The following is a 14,678-nucleotide window of genomic DNA, read 5'->3' on the forward strand; positions in this document are numbered from 1 at the left end:
TAAGTACTAAACCCAAAAACTCTTAAAGTAGACACTAACGCAGATGTACATTTACGTTAGGAATGCATATTGATATTTTGTGTTTTCAGAAAGGTAAACTTCGCTCTTCTGTGATTCTCAAGGCTCAGCCTCCTCGGAATTCCTGCCACTGAATGTGGCATGCTTTATTCGTGACTGCTTTGCTGTATCGTCACATCATGCGTGCAGTGACTGTGTCCTTTGTGCTGCTCAGTCTTTCTGCTGTGAGTACTTTTCATCTCTCTGCCAGAGTACTGCATGAGACATTTTCACTGTCACTACATGGCAACAGATAGAAAGTAATTCTATAATCAAGGGCTTTTTAAAAAACTGCAGTTTTATTTCGACTCACTTTATTTTGTATTGCTACATCTATCTTATACATGTATATGATGTTTTATTAATGAGAAACTTTCCAATATCACAATGTGGGAAAAGAGCAAGCCCTGGTGTGCAACTGGGCAGCCTTTTTCTTTCTTTCTTTCTTTCTTTCTTTCTTTCTTTCTTTCTTTCTTTCTTTCTTTCTTTCTTTCTTTCTTTTTTGTCTTTATTCTGTTTTTCTTTCTTTGGTTAGGGGAGGAGAGAGACAATCAGCACTCCTCTCCTGGGCTTCAACTTCCTTGTCTGTTTTGCCATTATCCATTCTGTTAAGATATGATTAATGAGTGCTTTCCTGAATTTCAAACGCCCTGAAAACCAGCCAATCCCTTCTCTTTGGAGGCTACACTGAAAATAACAATAAAAGTGAGGTGGTTCGGGCTTTTGAAGTCTTTAGAGAACCCATCACTGTGATCTTTGTTCCACCACTGGGAAAGAGGACATCTTTGCACGTGTCTGGCATTGTTCATGACAACACGGCAACCGAAATAAAGCAAGAGTTTCTGGGAGTAGCATTAGGATGCCGCACTCCCGCTGTGCTCACCAGTTCTCTGCTCTGCACAGCTGCCTTCTCAGCTGGGGGTTTGAAATCAGCACTGTGAGGAGAGACAGAAATGACCGTGATGCATGCCCCTCACTATGAGGAAAAGGTAATGTTCAATTAACGTGTCAGCCTGCTGCTTCTTAGCTGACTTATTTCTGTCTGTCTGTCTGTTTGCTGTTCCTTTTGCTTTCTTGTGCTTCCTTTTCATTCAGTGGAATAAACTGCCTGAACTAAAAACGTTTGGACTCACCCGTGAGAGAAGCACATGCACTAACCATATCTTTACTGACATCAAGAACAGTGTATGTGTTCAAACTCACTGGGCAGCAGGGTGGTCATGTTGCCTTGGCTCATGCCATCCTGGATAAGCCTCAAGCAAGATAGTGAAATCACAGATAAGGGAGAAGAGCATGCAATAAAGAAGCTTTTTTATGAATTAAGGGCTGACTTGTAGAAGATTCTTATTTGCCTTACATATTCTGTATTCCTCCACTGTAAAATGCCTACCACGGTTTTGACAGTGAGCTGTGTTTCACATGTGATCTGAGCAATAAAACCTATTATTTTTTAGTAAGTTGGTATCTTAGCTTTATAGCCATAAAAATCACAGTATCCTCATTTTTAATGCTTAAAAATTGTGCTTGGACTATATAAAAGAAACATGTTTTTATAGAATCCTACTCTTCAAAGATTATATTATTGTACTTCTTAGGGGCAGTAAATCCTGAGGAGAATCCTTTTGTCCTCTTTGAGAAATCTTTTTTCCTAGTGCTGAACAATCTGAGAAAAGGCCATTCTGTGACATGAGGCATGTGCTGGTGTGTGCACACAACGTGGCTGTCATTGTATAAATTTCTACTGGCTTGGAAACTGAATGAGCTTGAACTCGAGCTATGTTGTTAGAACGAAGTCTTGAGATTGGCTCTTCATGGGAAATGAGCCGATTTTGTTATATTTTAAATATTCGAACAAAAGCATTGATTGTCCTCATTTTAATAATCATGAAATAGAAATCATTTTACCAGCATTTATTAAGAGTCCGGCTCCCGGCTTGGTGATATACACAGAACCTAAACATACAGTCCCACTTTTGAGATTTCTGTAGCCTAATCAGTTCTATAGGTATGATGCTTAACCCTTTCTGTGCAAACCACATTACAGAAACATGTGATAGAGTTTCTTGAATTTTACCTTAAAGGAAGAAAGACTTTTTTTACCTTAAAGGAAGAAAGACTAATTGCTGGCTGCTCCACACAGGATTAATTTTTACCTACTTAGGCAACCAGTGATCACTGAATGAATATTTTACAGAGGTCACCATTGTAAACTGAGATATAGCAAACAAGGCAACAACCTGTCCCTTCATCTAATTCTCAAGGTATGGTGGATCCTGAGAGGAAAAGGAGCAAAGAAGTCCTAGAAGTTGAAGCTACTGTCTGGATCCCACAACAATCATACTGTCCTCTTTGCTTTCATGTTGCACACTCACCTGAAGGAGCTGAAAGAATGCTAATAATGGCAAGTGCTCTCAGAGTGCCTGGAAGCATTTTCAAGGTAAACAAGACAGACTGTAACAGCTTAGCCCTTCAAATTCTATTTTAAGACGAATGTGAAGGAATTTTTACACAGGTCACAATGTATGGGATTTTAAACTTTGGGCATTCAGAGTGGTGAGGGATCTAAAGGGTTCCTTCTTGCTGCCTTTCTGGACTTGTTAATAGGAAAAACATACTGGTTTCTAACATTTACTGAGATTTCTAAGCACTGTGTCTGCTCTGGGCACTAGTCTATACAAGGTTAAGATATTTTTGGTAACCAACAAATCTCTACCATGAAAGGAACTTACCAGCATTTTTATGTGGCTTTATCTAACAACTCTAATTTTTAATAATTAGTTTTATATTTTAAGCTATGGCAGAGAAATTTTACCTCTTTAAGCTTCTCTATTGATCTTTATTTTATCTTTATCTATCACCATCTACATATCATATCTAACTTCATCATCTATCCATATTCAATAACCTATTGTCTATTTATATGTCTATCTATGTTTTTATTTATCTACTATACCTATCATCTATTAATCTGTCTGTCATCCCTCTATCTATCATCTGTCTACTTACCCACCTATCATTTGTTTATATCTGTCTTCTATCTATCTAGAATTATGAATCATCTATCATCGATATATCTATCATTTATCTCTCTTTCTGTCTATAATCTATCTATCCATCCATTATACATAGCTACCAGATCCATCATCTATCTATCTATCTATCTATCTATCTATCTATCTATCTATCTATTACTTTCTATAATTTATTTATCATAAACCTATCAATTACCTAATCTATCATTTATCTACTCTTCTATTTATCATCCATCTACCATTTACCATCTTTCTACCACCATCTACTATCTACATATCTGTCTTTATCTATAATCTATATATCTTCTATCTACTATCTATATGTCAAGTCATATATAATTTGTTTCTCTCCAAATTTGTAATTTACCTATCATATATGTGTTCATTCATCTATTCTCAAATAAATACGTACTATTTTTAATTCATACTCCAGTAGCTCTGTTACTCATCAATTATCAGCATAGGTCACAGAGTTTTAAACCTAACTTCTCATGTTCCCTGGCAAGTGGGAACATGCTTTAGATAGGAGGTCGTGTAAAATGAGTATAAACTTTTCAAGTTGTCTATGGAAAATTTTGCTTTCTCTGATGCGAGGGCATGGTATAAGGCATTCCTGACATAATCTTAGGGGGATCCTTCTCTGTTATTTCTCAAAGGCAGATTGTGATGTTGAAAGAAGCTGCATCCATTTTGAGTCCATGAAGAAAGAAACATGAACAATCGAAAGAAGAATCCCAGAAATGCCAATCTCAATTTGATTAAACAAAGAAATGATGCTTGTTGAACATCAAGCATCATTAAAAATTTTCACACATATATAATAATTGTACATTTTTATGGGCTGTGATATGCTACTTTCATGGATATAGGTCCTAAATTATTACACATTCATTAAAAGTGGTAATATGTGGCTTTGTTCAGTTGAGAACATTCCTAACTGAAGCCACGTGTATGCACATACAATAAATTCATTAGAGATTGTTGACTCATTATGTTATAAAATAACACACTTTACAATAAAGTTAAAAGTAATTGTGATACTTGAATGTATGGTGATCATTTTATTTGGTAACCAAAAAAAGAATTAAAGAAATTTCTTGTATCATTCCAAGATCTGTGACCAAAGGATACATTTGAGATTTTTCACATAAAATTCAGAGTTGCAATATCTTTCTGGTTCAATTTGGATGTGAGTTTCTAAGTTAATTATAATAAAGTCTATTCACAATCATTGAATTTGTAATACTTGTTGAACAGTATTTCAAAGTTTATATTCCATACATTTTTTGCATATGAAGTAACTCATTAAACTCTTTCTGTACATTGAGAGAGCTTGATTGTGAATTTCAGTTTTGTGATATTCCATTCTTCACATGAAAACTAGGTTATTTAGTTATTTACATAAATACAACGTCTGGAAGGATCTCTCATGATTAATGTTTTTCCTGACAAACCACTACATAATTTAAACAGTTTCTATGAACATGAAGCCCAGACAAAAATAACCCCATGAATACGGGTATATAGCCAATGTACTGGGACTCTCAGCTATTTTGTGATATGAACATTGCCATTGAATTGTATGAAATTGCTATAAACATGCATCATCAATAGCAAGAACAAAGTTTTAAACTGCTTTTAGGAGAAAAAGAGCAGAGAAAATGAAATGTTAATATACTATTTAAATGAACGGGAGAAAATGTGAATTAAAAAAAATGATTGTAAGCAACATTGATTTCAAGATCTATTACACTTTCCATTTCATCATGTAATAACACAGGGCTACCTAGCTCAAGTTTCTCCAGCCTTGTGATCGGGGAAGTTTTAATCTGTAATTTGGTAAATGTTGTAAATTTGGTAAATGGATAAAGCAACTATTACTGTGAATAAGAGATAAGTAAAACAGAGAACACACCAGAAGTAGAACATTGATAAAAAGCACATACACAGAAAATAGAAGATAAAAGGGAGAATGTGTTTCTCTGTGTGTGTTTCTGTGTGTGTGTGTGTGTGTGTGTGTGTGTGTGTGCACATGCACACTGGGCACATAAGCTTATGCATGGGGTAATTAGAACAAAACATGCACCAGTACAGAACGAGTGTCCTTTTTCTGAGAGAAGGAAGAATTATCTCATGATTACCATTACTGTGTGTTTTCTAGCATAATGTGAATGCCACCAAAGAGCCACGTGCTGCTTTAGAAAGGAGAGGGTCTTCCTTTTTTTTGACTCAATACAGTATCTCTGTGGCAGTGGACTAGAAAACAAGCGGAGAAGCATTTCCCCTGCGTGCTGGAAGTGATTATTATGGTTGTCAAGGAAACGTCCACAGTCTGCAAGGTCACCTCTGGAAACAACAGCAAGATGTCAAGAACAGATCAATAGACAAGAGCCAAGACCCCAGCCTCCTCACACTTTCTCCTACTCTAAATATATTTTTCTAACAAACACTTGTTTACCTAATTATGAATAGTCAGGTGAGGCTGATGATGCCCTACGTCAAGCCCAGCATTTTTCATGTTGTTCTTTGATGCTTCTGATACTTAGCGGGGATGCTCAGAGTGTGAGAATGAGCTGGGTTAGCAGCCTGAATATAGACCAAATCCATGTCACAAAGATGATCTTCCTGTGGCTAAATTCTACCGGAGTGGACGCAGGACTAGCCACAGGATTATCAACATGAATTGCTGCAGCCATGAATCATCCGAAGGAATGGGCGGGCATGGGAGGGTTAGCAGGCCTTCTGGTGTTGGTCTCCTTGGTTTGCCTGTGGTATATATGCAAGATTAGAGTCTCACAACAGTGTGATGCAGCCATGATCATTCAGGCCTTTACAGCCATTGAAGCAGGACATTCTCCCCAAGCATGGTTGGATACCATAAAAAGCTAAAATGATACGCTCAGGATGCGAGGCTAAGCACTGCACTCAGGGTCAGCCGCTTTGGACCCAGAGAAGAGCATGTCTGATTGCATGCGGGTTGATGCCCCAGGTCCCGCCTCTGAGAAAAAGGTATCGGACGGTCTGATGCTCTTTGGGTGGATGACACCTAAATGAACATCTGTACAAAGTCCCAATTTATTTCTAATATCAGAGATCAGACCTCTACTCTTGCCTGATGCGTCTAAAACAAAAAGGGGGAACTGTAGAGAGCTGCGGAATGCTATGCCTTAAAGATGGAGCTGGTTTCTGCCTTCCACCTTCCCGATGGTGAGTGCTCTCTGTCACGAACAACTCCACATTTGGCTAAGGCCGAGGATCTGGCTTGCTTCCATGTATGTGGACCTATCTGCATTGCCCCCGTGGCACGCCTGGGTTGGCTACCCAGAGGCTATTTAAGCTGTGGGCTGGCTTTCCCCGGGGTCCGAGGATTGTTCAATGTTCCTGAATAAACTGCATTGAAAAAAAAAAAAAAAAAAAAAAAAAAAAACTTCCTGAAAAAAAAAAAGATGATCTTCACTCAGGACCGCATTTGTGAGAGACTCCAGAATGATCATCAGATTTTGTTTAAAGTAGCAAGGTTTTAATTTCAGAAAATGCCTTATTAGATACTAGCAGTGTGTGGAATTTTAGTCAGTGTGCTTCATTGATCTAGAAACATTCTTTCATCACATATTTATGATTTCTACCATGTGCCTGGCATAGCTTTTGGTGGGATAAGTGAATATAATACAGTCCCTAAATTTAAGATCTGAGTGACTCAATCTGAAGAAAAAAAAAAAAAAAAAAAAGAAAAGAGAAACCAGTAATGGTGTGATCTCATAGAGGGGCCTTACTTATCATCCAAGCAACAGTTCTTCACCATCAAGGAAGAAAGGGTTTGGGAAGAGAGAAATGTTTGCATGTGGCCTTGAGAGTGTATGTGCTCTGAGCAAGGAATGCAGGGCTGGAATTGCAGCTTATGACAGAGACAGCAGACCAGCAAAAGGCAGGGATAGGAGGAGCGGGATGACTTGGGATCCTATTATGTGAAGCTCCGGGTATACTAGGAAGAGTTGAGATATGAGGCTAGGAAAGAACACTGGCATGCATCCATGAAAGTATTCGTGCCATAGTTTCAAAAGCTACTGCTAGCTTTTCAGACATGTTCTCTACACGACAATTAATGACATCATTTGATGTTAAAATAAATAACTGGGGCTTTAAGAAACTTGATACGAGTCTTTCTATCTTCTTTGACAATCCGAAATGGGTTTCACTCATATGCTTGCAGATGGTTTTATGGAATTGGAATTTCTGAGGGTGTTTATCATTTAAAACAAGCATTGTGAAATCAAGCAACAAACTCTTCCTTGTAACATTCAAAATGATATCTGATTTACTGGAAGAGCAATGCTGCATTTTATAATGGGGCTTAAGGTGACTTTCACTTTCAGATTAACTATTGACTCCAAATTGTTGGTATCCATCATTTTGTGAAATCTCAGACACTATATTTTGTTGTTAGAAAATGACAAATGCTGACAGCTTTCCTGTTTATTAAGATATTTAGAGTCACACTGAAATGTATCTAGTTAACTCTTCCAATAAAAAGGAAAAGAATGATAGTTTGTATGCAAGAGAATTGGAGGATGCCAGCATTCTGGAGCTAAAGGATTTTGGCATCATCTAGGTTAGCCACCTGTTCTAGCCTCCATTTGCTGAATAAATTAGAAGCTCTTGGGAGTATGTGCAACTGACTGGCCTGCCTTGTTGCCAAGGCAACCATTTTTCTCTCTGCTCTATGACTCTGAAAGGGTTCATAACCCATTAGTGCTCCTCTGGGCAAGAATATGAGAACATTTCTTCCATGCCCTCCCTTTCCTTCTTTTCTCCATTTTCTGGTCAAGATAATGTGACCAGTAAATGCTCTTACCATATATGTATATTCAAACACTGCATTTTCCAGTTTCATGGGGGAAGTGAAGTGTAAATCTTAAAGGCACATGACAGCTAAATGGAGAGATGCATAAAATAATGAATAAAAAATGAAAAAGCTATTTCAACCTCAAATGCTTTCCAAATTGAAAATATTTGCAAGGCAGAATTTATTTAAGGCCCACATCTGTAAAACACAGACCCCCTGAGTCCAGTGCAAGATACAGTGAATGAAAGGCACTTTCCTAAGGGCATCCACATGTAATCACATCTGCCAGGCTTCTCTTACTCTGAAGGGACAATGTAACAAGAAAGGGCAGGTAGAGGATCTTATCTATAAATCAGATTAATCAAGCCACAAATCAATTTTCCGAATGTCAAGGGCTAAAGAGTTGAAGCAGGTGACTTCCCACCACGGTAACAGCCGGTGCATACTGTGACTCCCAAGCAGCACACAGAACCCAGAATTTCAGGTTTTTTAAAAAACCTTTTATAATGCATAGCTGTTATTGCTCTTATCTTCTGTAAATCTTTACTAAGTATTCACGCATTTAGGAGGATCTTTGAATAAATTTCTGTTACCCTATTTCAAGAAAATTTTCTAAGCTCCTTTGCTCATATTAACTCCATGAGACAAATTTTTTTTTCTTTATTTATAATTGAGTGACGTGAAAGTAGGAAAGTAGGGTTGGCATTTACATTGAGATGCAGCTTATTTGAAAAAAACAATATCTTTTCATTATACTATACAACCTATACAGTTCTGAAATAAAATGGATTATATATGTGTGTGTGTGTTTGTACATATAAATATTTTGTGAATATTGGAAGAAAAAAAGCTCTATGGATTTCTGGAAACACTCAACTTTGGCTTTCAGAGACTTTCTTATTGAATAATAGTCAATAGTTGATTAAAACTATTAATCCCAATTTTTCCAAAGCCACAATACAGTTTTGAATGAAGAATGGTTTAACCACACACAGCAACTTTTCTAACAGTTATTTTTTTATTATCTTCCTAGAGAAAATGATTAACATTGAACTTTCAGCTCCTGCAGCCATCATATTGTTGTTTTCAATTGTGGAACAACATATACTCTGATAGTATCTATATTGCTATAGTGTCTCCATGCCCCTGTGAGAAACCAGGCTCACATTTTAAGTGTTGTCAGATGTTACTACAATTAAATTTACTTTAATTTCTGATTTTCCACTGTTATTAACTCTAGATTTTGAATTTTCAGAAATGCAATTTTTATTTTTAGATAAGTAGTTGTGATTCATCTGATCACATCCCAATTAGACAGTTTTAGAATTTTATACTTCTTCATGTCTGATTAAACTATGCAGATGTTTTTTAATGCAATAGCACAGGGTTTCTGATTGTTTTTGTAAATTCATTGTGGCTGATCCTGGCTGTGTATAAAGATTGACAAGTCCCAAGAGAACAGTTCCCATGCAAGAGCAGCACAAGTTACTTTCCTAGACTACAGGACTTGGTGAAGAAAAAGACATACATCATTTGCTACAGGCAAGTTGGATTTACTTTTTCTTTTCTTAATTTCAGAATCATTTCAATGTTTGAAAGTCATTCAGAAGCATATGGCAATTATTTTTAATCCGAAAAAGAATGTTGCATGCAAACATTCTATTTGTATTTCTAGAAGCACTTTTAATATAATTCTTCCATCATTAACTAGATTAGACTCATCTCTCTCTCTCTCTCTCTCTCTCTCTCTCTCTCTCTCACTCTCTCTCTCTCTCTCATCTATCTATGTACTTGAGACAGAGTCTTATATAGCCCTTGCTGGCTCTTAACCTGATATATAGCTGAGGATGACATCATGCCTCTTTTTATGGAATGGCAAGTTTATGGATTAAACTTGGAGCTTTGTGCAGGGTAGACAACCACTCTACTGCCTTAGCAACGTCATCAGCCCACAGAGGTTTATATATTACTTTTGTACTTCAAAGAATTTTCTATTTCCCTGCTTCATTCAAAGTTCTTTTAGCAAACAATACTAGTTTCTCTTGTTCTAATTATTCTGCTAAATGCTGTCTTCTCAAAGATGAAGATGCTATTCCTTTTGCCTGTAACTCCAGGGTAAAAGATCTGCAAGGCAGATTGTCCTCAGTGTCAATGTCTGATGAACTCAGAGACTGGGAAAATTATGGTTATGCTCCCACAGAGATTCTGGTGGTACCTACTGAAGCTGAGCTTGAATTGTCCTGGATGCCTGGCTTTGCTGTGCATGGTCCTCTATAACTCACATTCTCTTCTTGTCTTTGTTTCAACCTGCTTTGTATGTGTGAACAATGTATCTTTCTAGGCATAGACTTATTTTATCCTCTTCTGCTTTTCTTTTTTGTTTCTGTTGCATCAACTGTCTAATTTGAACCTGAACTTCTCCTATCAGTGAACTAGGAAAGGAGCATGGGAGGAGAAGAGGGAGGAAGGGATTGGGAGGGGATGAGGGAGGAGGTTATAAACTGGGATACAAAGTGAATAAATTGTAATAAATTAAAAAATAATAATTCATCTACACAAAAGAAAGGATCTTGAAACTATCTATCTTTAATGTGTTCTGTTCTAAATAATGCAGAGAAATTTCAATGTCCTCTGTTCAGAAGGGACATTTTGTGATGGTTAATGGGAAGTTGAAACCAAGATGTTAGAAAGAAAGCAACCAGGGCTGTTCTGTGGAAGTTAAAAGACATTACCCTTCAGCAAAGCACAATGCCCTCAAGTCTCACTCTTCTGCCTGGTTGACTTTCCTATACTTTGTAATCAGTAGAATCTGAGCTTTGCTCATGTCACATGTTCCTCCATTTCAGTTAATAAAAAGTGGCCAAAGAGTCAAGTAGATGACCACTGGGAAAATTATGAGTGTGCCAGCCTTTGCCTGCACTTGTTTTGCACTCACACTGCTCTGTTTCTCATTCCCCTGCAAGGAGCTGATTTCCATTTAAAGTGGCTTGATGGCACTATGTCCTCATTTCCTGTCTCAAGTCTCAACTGCTCTACAAGTCATCTTTAGGTGACATTGGTTTTCTCTTTTTCAAAAGTGTATTGACTGGAAATTAACTTCTATTTCTGTCTCTTCTTTCATAAAGGTAGCATTATTTTGGTGTTAAGATCCATAAGTTTTCATTGATCTTGAATATTCTTAAAAATTATTCATGATTTTACCTGATTGTGTGACCTCAGGCTTCCTTCAGTATGACTAGCATACTCCTTATGATTCATCTGGGTTGTGGATGTCAGAATTTCTTTCTCTTTAAAGGAAGGACACTATTTAATAACGTATACAACACTATAAAAATGTAATACGTGGAAGTTTATACATATGTGTACATAGACATTTTTATCTATCTGTCTCTGTCTATCTATCTATCATCTATCTATAACACATTTTCATTATTCATCTATCTATGGAAACAATGGAGCTAATATCTTGGCTATTAAAAACAACCCTGAACAGCTAAGTGCAGATATGTCTTTGCGATGATGATTTCATTTCCTTTGGTAGCATCCTTACAGGTGGAGTCACTGCATCCTTATTCTACCTTTAGTATTCTGAGAAACTTCTATGATGTCTGCCATATTGGTTGTACTGTCAGCTTTCTCACCTGCAATGAAAAAGGGTCTCTTCTGTGTTGTTTAAAACTTATCATTTTTCTATTACAACCTAAGGTATGGAGTAATGCTTCATTGTTGTTTCATTGTATCTTCCTGCAATGAGTAACAATACACTCTCCCCTCAAATCTGTTCGATATTTGTTTGCCTTTATAGCTTTGAGAACTGTCTTTATAGCTTTGAGTATTTGTCATGCAGGTTGCTCTTATGGTCGAAGTTTCATTATGAAGTGTAAGGTTTGCAAATATTCTCTATCCACATGGTCTCTCTTCATTCTGTTGACTGTTGTTTTTCTGCTAGAGAAGCTCTTTAGTGATGTGGTACTATTTGTGTATTTTACTTTTTTTTTCTGTGCTTTGGGGGACCCTGTGAATTTCTCAGCCTTGAGATCTGCTTTTTCTAATGGATGTGGTGCCAAGATTATTAACCTCTCCTTTCTGATTCTGATAACTATGACCTCTAAAGTTCTATCCTTTTCACTGTTAACAAAACAGTAATGAACTCAGATGTTTATTTTTAGTGACTGAATACCATATTTTACTTTAAACTCTCAGAAAACACAAAAATATGAAAAGAAAAAAATGAAGAGAAAACTAAATATTGAAGGTTGTGAGTTATCTTGAGACAAAGTTCTCTATCCAATTGATAATTACAAAGAGCCCTTTGCTAGGTATGTTATAGGATTTAGAGTTGTACTCTCTGGAAAAAAATCCATTTTTATTTAAAAAATTTTGTACATTTTGATAATATTCTTTTCATTGCCCTAACACTTCCCAGGTGCTTTCCCCTTCTTTACCTACCCAACCTCATGACTCCTCTCAATGTCTCTCCTATTTCAAAGAAACAAAAAAGTAAAAATGAAAATAAAACAAACACACAAACCCAATAAAAGAAAAAAAATAAAGTCAAACCAAACCAATCAACCAAACAAACAAAAACATCACACACAAAAGAAAACATGGAGTCTGTATTGTGTTGGGCAGCTACAGGCATGGGCTTGGAGCCTGCTGTGGACTGTGGTTGATACACTTCATGTCATTCTGTAGGGAAAAACTGACAATCCCTTTCTAGAAGATATGAATTGCCAATAGCCTCATGGCTAGAGAATGGAGCTTTCTATTCACTTCCCCTTCTCAGTGCTGGGATTTTGTCCGATTTGAACCAGTGCAGGTGTTATGCATATTGCCACAGTCTCTGTGAATTTATAGGTGTATAAGCCCTATTGTGTTTGAAAGACACTGTTTCCTGGGAGTCTTGTACCACTGCCCACTCTTAAAAATGCCACAGAAGCAACCAACCATTTTTTAATTGAATTTAAGACCCATTCAGTAAGATATTACCCATAATTGACACTGCTAAAGTGCTCACGAACCAGAGACTACATAGGTCATGAGCCTATGGGAAAACCTATTATCAATATTCTGCTAAGGGAACATAGTAGTAAAATGACTCTAATGACATATTGTTATACCTAAATATCAGTACCCCACTCAGTCCTCAACCAAGAAACTTCTTCTTCCAGTAGATGGAAATTAACAAAGACCCACAACTGGGCAATGTGCAGAGAGAATGGAGCTCTCAGCCCGAATTAGGATGTCTTTATCAAAGTCCTCCCCTCCAGGCTCAGGGATCTATGTGGAAAAGGAAGTATAAAGATTATGATTTTCTGGCACCATTTTATGTCAACATTTCAACGTAAATGTAAGCCTACAATATACATCCCTACATGTACACAATAGCTTGCGATTTCCAGCATGCTCTGGAATGATCACTGGATAATCTGTTGGTTCCTCTATAAGTTATACAACACATTATTTTCCTGATAGGCATTGAAATAGTTCCAGTTTCTGAAATATAAAGTTGGGATAGGGGCCTTTCTGTAATGTTTTTGAATATTTACTGACTAATTCTTTTTAGGCCTCATTTTCAGTCATGGGTTCTGATTAAAGCCAGGAACATTAGCATTTTGACAGGTTGCCAAACTTCTGGTACTATCTTCGTAGACTCCGTTTTCACAAGCACTTTGCCAACAGCGGAATTCATAAAGCTCATGTTTCTTCTAAAGACTTATTTGATTATTTTTACTCATGAGCACATGTGTATTTATGTGGGGGATGTGCATGTGATCACAGATGCCTTGAGAGTCCAAAGGCAGCCAATGTGGGCAGCTGAGAGCTGAACTGTAGTCCTCTGCAAGAGCAGTGTACACGCTTTCCTGAAATTTCATTGCTGATGGATTCCAAATCCATCGTCTCTACAAACAGAACTTTCTTAGTATTGAAACAAAGTTAGGCATTTTTCTGCAGAGGATAGATCCTAGTTTCCCACTTAGTACTAAGGGAGGGAGCTCTTTGGATTATATTGGTGCTTTCAGGATGCTTGATGCCCAACTTGAAAATAAAACCTTTCCTCATAAAATTGATCTCTTCTATCCTTGCCCTGAGATTACTTCTTTGAGTTTGAGTTGTTTTTTTTTAAATCTAAGACATCATTTACATATATATGTATATAGCTTTTATATATATTACCTTATATATTGCCTCTTTTACCTTACAGATTCTAATTTAAAAAAATGTATATTAGTTTATTTACTTTACCTACTGAAGCTTCCCCTCTATCACTTCCTCCCAGTCACCCCCACTTCTCCTCCTTCTACCTTTTCTTCTCCCTTTTTCCCCAGAAAAGATGAGCTCCCCTCCCCCCATATTAATCTTCCCCAGCACATCAAGTCACTTCAGGACTAAGAGGATCCTCATCCGCTGAGGCCAAGCAAGGTAGCAATGCCAGGGGAAAGTGATCCAAAAGCAGGCAATAGAGTCCATGTTACAAACAGTCCCCTCACCCACTGACTCATCAGGTGCCCATATGAAGACCAAGCCTCCCATGGGCCACATATGTGCATGGGACCTAGGTCCAGATCATGCATGCTCCTTAGTTGATGTCTCAGTCTCTGAAAGTCCCCATGGGACTAGGCTAGTTGTCTCTGTTGGTTTTCTTGTTGGGTTTCTGTCCCATCCACTTTCTTCCATCTCTTCCCCAACACTTTCACAGGATCCCCAGAGTTCTGCCCCGTTCTTGGCTGCAAGTCCTAGCATCT

At 37.4% G+C, this 14,678-nt stretch overlaps 1 long non-coding RNA gene across 1 annotated transcript; it reads left to right on the forward strand.

The window, feature by feature from the left end:
• Positions 1 to 772: 772 nt before the first annotated feature.
• On the forward strand, positions 773 to 4,416 carry LOC110542371 (uncharacterized). Its single transcript, XR_009590834.1, has 3 exons — positions 773 to 1,046; positions 2,319 to 2,494; positions 3,746 to 4,416. It is a non-coding gene; the product is annotated as an uncharacterized LOC110542371 (long non-coding RNA).
• Positions 4,417 to 14,678: the final 10,262 nt, after the last annotated feature.

Source organism: Meriones unguiculatus, chromosome 3, assembly GCF_030254825.1.
Source record: "Meriones unguiculatus strain TT.TT164.6M chromosome 3, Bangor_MerUng_6.1, whole genome shotgun sequence".
Classification (NCBI taxonomy): domain Eukaryota; kingdom Metazoa; phylum Chordata; class Mammalia; order Rodentia; family Muridae; genus Meriones; species Meriones unguiculatus.